General features: G+C 39.5%; 1 long non-coding RNA gene across 1 annotated transcript; it reads right to left on the reverse strand.

The window, feature by feature from the left end:
• Nucleotides 1–668: 668 nt before the first annotated feature.
• LOC311065778 lies at nucleotides 669–3,117 on the reverse strand. Its single transcript, XR_014602975.1, has 3 exons — nucleotides 2,931–3,117; nucleotides 1,864–1,898; nucleotides 669–1,527 (listed from the first exon to the last, which is right to left on the reverse strand). It is a non-coding gene; the product is annotated as an uncharacterized lncRNA (long non-coding RNA).
• Between the last annotated feature and the right edge of the window lie 5,893 nt (nucleotides 3,118–9,010).

Below are 9,010 nucleotides of genomic sequence, written 5' to 3' on the forward strand. Positions count from 1 at the left end.
TTACTATCAATTTCTGTCCACTTATTGATAAAGATAAATAATAAAGAGGTGATTCTAATATCAAGAGAGTGTCGTTGGTTTTTATCTCTACTTTTTGCTCAACTGTAATTTCAGGTTTTGCTCTTGATAGCCTACATGTTTATTATGACTTGCTTTATATTATTTCTATCTTCTAAACCTGGTTATTAATAAAAAAAAGATATACATATATTCAGTATATAAAAGTAGCCTATATAGACCTACACTGTAAAAAAAAATCCCGTAAAAAAACGGTAAATCTCTGGCAGCAAAGTTTCCAGACGGGTTCTGTTAAATTACAGCAAATTACCATTTCACAAAATTACAGGCAAAAACCGTAAAAATACAGAATTGACTTTACGGTCAAAATTAATTAAATTACAGTACATTACTGTTAATAATGGCTTATTAAACCGTGGAAAAACAGATAAATTGTGTCAAATTACATAAAAAGAACATTTAACTTTAAGGTTAAACTGTAAATTTAGGGTTTTATAAAGTTATTTTATAATAATGCTCTGTCTATCTACAGTAATTATCTTTTAATATATAGTTTTTCTGTGTAAAATAACTATGAAGTTATGTATAAAAATGTAATAAGTCCATAAATTCAAATACAAAGTTTGTATATTTACAGTTTTTATTTTTTTGCAGATCCAGTTTCACAACTTTGACCAATCTCTAATTAAGTACTTAATAATAGCAAATTTACAGTCAATTTCTGTTAAATTAACTAAATGTACAAGTACGGAATACCAGCACATTTACAGTATTACTCATTAAACAAACACTGAACATCAAGATACGTGAATGATAGGAAATACAGGCTTAGTATATCATTTAGAACATGTAAAAATATCCACATTAAAAGACTTTATATTTATATTAAGAGAACAATAGAAGCAACAAGTGCAGTGACAAGTCACAGTTAGTGTAGCACAGTGCACAATTTTATTTATTTTTTATTAAAACAAAGATTTAGTATTATTGGGTCAAGTGTTTATGAAAAGATGGATCTTTAGCAGTTTCTTGAAAATGTGTTGAGTTGCGCCGTTCATCCCACCAGCAGGGAACAGTCCAGGGAAAGGTCAGTGAAAGTGATTTTGTCTCTTTGGGATGATGGCACCACAAGGCGCCGTACACTTGCAGAATACAAGCTTCTGGAGACACACATAGATCTGAAGCAGTGAGTTTAGGTCTTGCTGCAGCATCTGTATCAGTTGCAGAGGTTTGACTGATGCTGGAAGAGCTGCCAGGAGAGCATTACAATAGTCCAGTCTGGATAGAACAAGAGCTTAGACAAGGAGTTGTGTGGCTCCGATAGGAAGGGCCGGATCTTTCTGGTGTTGTATAAGGCAAATCAGCAGGATCACACAGCAAGGATGGTTTGGCTGAAATCATAAGCAGTTCTGTCTTGGCAAGGTTGAGTTGAAGGTGAAGGTCATTCATCCAGCAAGAATTTTCCATCAGGTAGGCTGAGATGCGAGCAGCAACCATCAGATCCTCTGGCTGGAATGAAAGGTAGAGATATGTGTCATTAAGTGATAGAAAAAGTCATGTTTCTAAATGACAGAGCCTAGTTACACTACAAAAAAAAATAAATAAATAAATAATAATAATAATAATAATAATAAATAAATAGATGGGTGGAATCTAACACAATCGTGGTCTTACTGTAGTAAAACCAAACCTTGTGCAGCTACAGTGGCCTGACAAAGGATCAAATGAATATTCATATGGGAAAATACAGTATAAAACAAATTAAATGTTCTGCCACTTTTAGTGCAATCATATGGAATCAGATGACTCAGCCATAACAATATTTTAAATTACTTCTTCCTATACCTTGTTTGCCATGATCATTCTGCTTTCCACTTGACCTGAAATCACAAAAAAAAAAAAAAATTAACAACTCAGTATTACATTTACACATGTCAGAATATGTTCCACTGGGACAATGCAAAACCTCAACTGACTATGATCTGGAAGCTGAGCAGGAAAGGCTAATAGTGAAGGTTTGAGCTGAGACACCTAACTTTCTGTTCATCTTGATCAATGCAATTTTCATAACCAATGATCAAAAGTATCATATGAAAAAGGCTACTATGATGAACCCAGTTCATCCAAAATGTAGATAAGTTAATTTCTTCATCAGAACACAAACATTCTATCAACTTTTATTTTATAAGCCTAATATATGCACATGTAGGCCTATGCATTCTATAGCTAACGTTATGTGTTAGCAAGCAGATGCAGCCAGAATATGCAATTTATCATGTTGTGTTCATATTCTAGTCTCATGTGCTTTCCTGTATCAAGTAAGTTACAGTATTTACTGAATTCGTTTTCTTAACAGTCTAACTTAGATAGCCACGTCAACCCTTACGAAAATTAACTATGGTTTAACCACAAAGAAACAAACAAAAAAACAAACAAACATGGTAGGCCTATTTGTAGTATAACTGTGGTTATTAAAAATAGTAATAAAAATCCGCCAAAAACGTGGTTACTATAATTTTACTATAATTAAAACCAAGGATATTTTTTAAGAGAAGAGTTTTCAGCTTCCAGGCAGTGTTTCAAAATGTCCCGCCATTTAAGAGATTGATTTACTGACAGATACTATCGCGTATTAACGAAGATTTTATATACAATTAAACGGACTTTGATATGTATAACAAGTCTACGAAAGCTCGTTTTAGGTCTTTTGAGGTGTGGGTTCAACTGATCTTTCTTAAAACAGATGGAAAATGTAAAGACGCATGCTACATTTTTAGTGTTTTGCCCTCCAGCTCTCGCCAGTTAACTGAACATCATTTAAGAATGCTAACGTTAGCTTGAAAACTGTAAACTTAACACAAATGTACTATAAAATATCGTTCACATGTAACTTAGTATAATGAGACTCTTACCTCAGCCGGTGATCGGTTGGCATGATGTCCGCTGTGACGAACAAGGCTCACTGAAAAGGGCGTTATTTCCGAAGAATCCAAACGGACTGACTAAAAACTAAGGATGGCTGAAGCGAAACAGTCGTTCCGAAGCTTTGCGAGATCCCGAAGCGCAGATGTGTCGAAACACTGATCCGAAGCGTGATTCGAAACACCCATGTCACGTGACTATGACCAAACGAAGCCTCGAAGTGTTTCACTAAGTGTTTCATCAGGTGTGGTCCGCCGAATCAGCGTTTGATTGGAACGGTCGGGAACAGACCACACAATCGCACATCTGTATAAAAGTGAAATAAACGCATTTTGACCTCGTGGGTTTTTGTGAGAGGATTTTTTCAAAGGCTGGAGAAATTATCTGTAAAAAAAGAAGTAGGCTAAGTCCTTCCACAGCAGATAAATTAATATTTTTGAATAAAAATCTCTAAAAAAGTGAGACATTGTGGCTTGATTTCTTTTATTAATATTCATTTTTCATGACCAAAATAACATGCACAGTGAGGAGCCTATAGGTTACAAGCTTCACATATTAGAACATTATAATAATAAAAAAACAACATTTTTTTAATGGCTCGTCAAGGTTGTTTCAGATCAACACCTGCAAGTGACCACTAGGTGTCACCGTTGAGACGGGTGTCGGATTGATTCGAAGCCTCGAAACAATATGGCACATTTGGTTCAACTGTTTCATTGGTTCACGAGGCCTCGATTTTGCCATCACTACTAAAAACAGAGCTCCTGCTCACGGCTGCTCTTGACGAATACGATTGCTTTGAACCCCTGTTGATCTCACAATCCACTTCACGAGAGTAGACTGAATTCAAATCTCCCGCTTGCCCAAACTCGACTGATCAGCTAACGTTAACCGTTGTGGGCGGGAGTAAACAGCGGAAATGAATTTGAACCTGCGTCATCGCGCGCGCGCACTCAAACACACACACACACACAAACACAAACACACAAAGCCCTGAATGTGCAGCAACGGAGATTTGGAAAAATATTCATAAAATATACATGAAATTATGGGAGAATAAGACAATGAAATAATGATCAAAATGAGTATAAAATAAAATGTGAAATAAAAAATAATTCAGGCCTACTGTAGTCTATGTAGGGTACTGTATGTACAAATCACAGTCTATGGTAGGGCCTACAAATACTTTTATTTAACCTTAAAAAAAACTCACTTTAACCCCCACATGCTTAATAATCTGTAAGGAAAACATATTGAATAGATGCTGATTTCCGCAGTTATACCTTCTTTTCTTTGTTTTCTAATTTCACAGAAAAAATCTGTAAAATATTACTTAATAATTTCTGTAAAATTACACATAACTCTGTAAAAATACAGACAAGTTCCTTTTAAAAAACGTAAAATTGCTGTAAAACCAAAATACAAGCAATTACCTGTAAATTTAACAATGGACCTTTAAATTACAGCAAATGCCTTTTATTTTACAGATATTTGCTGTATAATGACAAAACGGTAAAATTCTGTAAAAAAATACAGACAATTACCTGTAAAATTACACTTTTTTTTTACAGTGTATTATAATATGAATTGATCATTTAAAATCACAATTCTAAGTATTATTCATACGACCAACTTCCGGTTGTAAAAGGCAGCAGACGACATACGGTTTGTCATCGCACCAATAGATGACTAAATTAGTGATGGCAAAAATGATTGTTTTTGATGCAGTACCAGTAGTTTTTTTGAGACTTTTGTGAGGCAGTAATGAACCTCATAAGCTATCACTGTTTAAAAAACAGGTATTGTTAAATGGTGTTGATATTAAAGACAGTAAATGTAATAATACATTTTTCAGATGCCTGATTCATTGCCCTGCAACACCTCGAAATAAATACTTTTGGAATGAACATTTCGAAAATTTGAATTGGAGATAGATTTGAACTTATAACAAATATTGTATCAATAATAAAGTTTATGAAATAAACTTTAAAATTAAACATAACATTTATCCAACAAACCAGTTCCTAAAAAGGTATAAGAATGACCTTTCTGAATCTTGTGTCGTTCCCTGTAAACGATTTGAGTACGGTGATGCATATCCACTGTTCTCTGTAGATGAATTTTAAGGATGATGGACAGGATGGGAAACGGCTGGTCACATCCCAGCAAACACAGAACGTTGGCACAACGTAGCCAACCTTCTAACAACGTTTTAACAACATGGCCAAAAGGTTGCTATAACTACGTTGTGTGGTGAAGGTTGTTACAGCGTTGTCACAATGTTGACATTAAACCACCGTTCAGGGCCATTGCTTAAGGTTGTGCCAACGGTGTCTTGACAACCACTGGACTACATAATGTACTCGTCACTCACTGCCCTGATGCGGGAAAATCAGCATTAAATTCCAACCACCTGTTGTTGGGCTCATTGTGTTCTCATTCATCATCGAGCAAGGATACGTGAGTATTGCGTTTAGCCTACCTCAGCTATCAAACTCAACCTACAAATTTAATTTCTCATGTGATTAATGTAGCGCTCGCACTGTTTAGTTTTTCGTTAGATTTTTCCGCTATTTAGTCTCATTCGTTTCTTTGCTCCTGTAATAAACCTCAGAACAGCCCTACGGTGGTCAAAGAACAGCCAGCCGGTTTAATCAAAGAGAATTTACACTTTATTTCAAATAAAGAGGCTAAAACTCATCATACGGGCACACCAGGGAAAAGAAACACGGGAAACTCCGCAAAGCACAACACTTCATACACAGAGTGAGTTTTCACGCTCAATACGTCACACAGTGTTTAATACTCAACATAGCACCCCAGCCTGCACGGCACACAGTGAACACACGTAAGGCGTGTTTCCTCCGTTCTAAATTCCCCAACCTCCCTCTCTAACCCGCTGTCCGTTACACAATACACAGTCAAACAATTCATGTAGGAATAGATTAAAAACACTTCCCTCTCACGGGGCAGAGAAGACCCATCCGTAGGGGTTAAGTAGTGCGAGCAGCAACCCGTCTTCTCGCCGAAGACGTCACTCTGCCGTCCAGGGGCGGAACTTACAGCTCATTCATAAAATCCCTCCGTCATATGCGTCAAGGCATTCATAGAGTCTCGGTAACACGTGGGCATTCATTCATAGAATCTCGGTAGCACGTGGGCGTTCATTCATAGAATCTCGGTAGCACGTGGGCGTCAGCCGAGCAATATTCTGAGGTAATCAGTGACACTAATTTCCCCCCCTTCTACAACTCAACTATCTCAAACAAAGGCAGCTAGCTAACTAGCTATCTTCATCTCCGGAGGACCTATTGTCCCCGAGAGACAGCCAAAACGTTCTCACCAAGTCACCACCTCAGCCCCGCTCGGTTGCACCACACCTCTTTTTTAAAGTCCCTTTGTCCTCCATTCACAGGTGCATGCCATCAAAGCAGTCATGTAATCAGCCAATGACGACACACTACACTATTCCCCCACTAATCCAGAAGAACTCGTCCTCGAGTCAAGATGATAATCCTTAGTCCAAACCGGTAACTTCCACTGTCGTGGAGGTCGACCCATCTCTGCAGAAGTTGTAATGTTCTGCGCAGAGCCTCCTCCATCATATAAAGGCTTAACTGTAGATCCCGGGCTATGCTCCAACCTTGACCACGCTGAAGGCACTGGCGAGCCATGTTGAAGGTTTCCTTCCCTTGTTCCCACCGGGCAAGATTGTCCCTCTGCAGACGGCGGTCTATCGGCCATGACCGGGGGCAATTGTTGAAGGGTCGACGGGTCAACCAATTGCTGCGGTAATTGTGCCAACTCCTCATTCCCCTCCAGCCTCTCTGAAACAGATTGAGAAACATATGGTTTTAACCGATTGTAATGAACAACCGTAGTAGCCCCTCCCTCAACTGACTGTAACTGATACAGCACATCAGACAACCGCTCGATTACTTTAAAGGGGCCCTTATAACATCTCTGCAATTTAAAGCAAACCCCTTTCTTCCGAGCCTTATTTCGAACCCAGACTAGTTCCCCCACTGAATAATACTGTACTTGAGCCCGAAAATCAAAATACTTTTTCTGCTGGGAAGAAGCCTGTAACTGATGTTGCTGTACTGCCCCAACAACAGTGGACAAAATCCCTGCCATATGTTGCACATATTCACTTGGAGACTCAAAAGCCTCTTCCAAGTTCACATTCAACATTATATCCACCGGTAATACCATTTCCCGCCCAAACACCACTTTATGAGGGGTAAAGCCAGTAGTGGCATGGACGCTACTACGATACGCCATCATTACATAAGGTAATAAAGAATCCCAATTCTGTTGATTCTTATCCACGAAAATTGATAGCATAGAAAGCAAAGTCCTGTTAAAACGCTCAATAAGCCCATCTGACTGAGGGTGATAGGGGGACGTATGCGTTTTATTGATCTCCAATAATCTGCAAAGTTCCTGAAAAAGAGTAGACTCAATTTCTGCCTTGATCAGAATGAAGGCTGCGAGGGACACCATAGCGGCAAACCCACTCCTCAACTAACACCTTAGCAACTGATCGTGCTTCCTGATTTGGTAAAGCAAAAGCTTCTGTCCACTTAGAAAAATAGTCTCCCACCACCAACACATACCGATTTTTCTCAACAGTTTCGGGAAGTGGGCCCAAAATATCCAGAGCCACACGCTCATAAGGGCGAAACATGACAGAAGGACACATCGGGGCCTGTGGAGTTCGAACTGGAAGCTTCCGTGAGCCGCACTCAGAGCACTCACTACACCACCTCCTCACATCGGCAAACCACCCCGGCCAATAGAACCGATCTTTAACTTTTCCTTGTAGTTTTTGCACCCCCAGATGGCCACCTGTAACCACATTGTGCAACATGGCTAACACTTTTGGAACCAAACACTTTGGAAGCACCACCTGTACTTTATTAGCTGCATCAGAATTTTGTGGAGGGACTCGCACCAATAACTGGTCCTGTATCCGAAGCTGATCCCACACCCTTCCAAATTTCTGCAGCTCAGGGTAGTTTCTTACCTCCCCACACCCCTTTAATGGCTTAGTTAGCAGCTGAAATAATTGCCCCAACTCATTATCCTCCCTCTGCAACCTAACCATATCGTCTTCCAGTCTTTCTCCAGGTGGTAGCCCTACATTCGTTTTAGCCACTTGCACTACTCTCACAGGACAACTTTCCTCAATCGCCACACCCCCAATCTGGTCTGACACATGACCCGGAATTACACTCAGGCCCGGCAATCTCGATAAAGCATCTGCATTCGCATGTTGTTTCCCTGACCTATGAACGATCCTATACTGAAAACTGCTAACTGTTCTAACCAACGGGCCAACTGTCCTTCAATTCCTTGAAAATTATGTAACCACCGTAAAGAATTGTGATCTGTACGCAGCACAAACTCTGCCCCTAAAAGGTAATGCTTAAAATGTTTCGTAAACGTCACCATACTCAACAATTCCTTTTTGGTGGTGGCATACTTGCGTTCTTGTTTTGTCAGGGCTCGACTTGCATAGGCCACTACGCGTTCCATCCCCCCCTCTACCTGGGATAGTACAGCACCTATCCCAACATTTGACGCATCGGTATCCAAAATAAATTGTTTCAAGGGATCGGGATAAGCCAAAACTGGGGCTGATATAAGACATGACTTGAGTGTAAAAAACGCTCTTTGACAATCCTCTCCCCAGTGAAATTTCTTTCCCTTTTCCGTCAATTGGTGCAAGGGCCTAGCAATCTCCGCAAAACTCCTCATAAAGCGACGGTAGTAAGAGGCCAGTCCCAGAAAACTACGAACCTCTGTCTGATTTCTAGGGACCGGCCACCCCCTCACCGCCTCAACCTTAGAAGGATCAGCCTTAACGCCCTCCACTGAAATTACATGACCCAAATAGGATACCTGTTTTGCAAACAAATTGCATTTGGAGGGTTTCACCTTCAAATTGGCCTTATACAAGTTCCCAAAAACTTGTTCCAAGCGCCCCAGGTGTTCCTGAAATGTTTTACCAAAAACAATTATATCATCAAGGTATACTAAGCACGTAGTCCACTGAAGGTCTGCC

Source organism: Abramis brama (assembly GCF_963993115.1).
Source record: "Abramis brama genome assembly, chromosome: 16".
Classification (NCBI taxonomy): Eukaryota; Metazoa; Chordata; class Actinopteri; order Cypriniformes; family Leuciscidae; genus Abramis; species Abramis brama.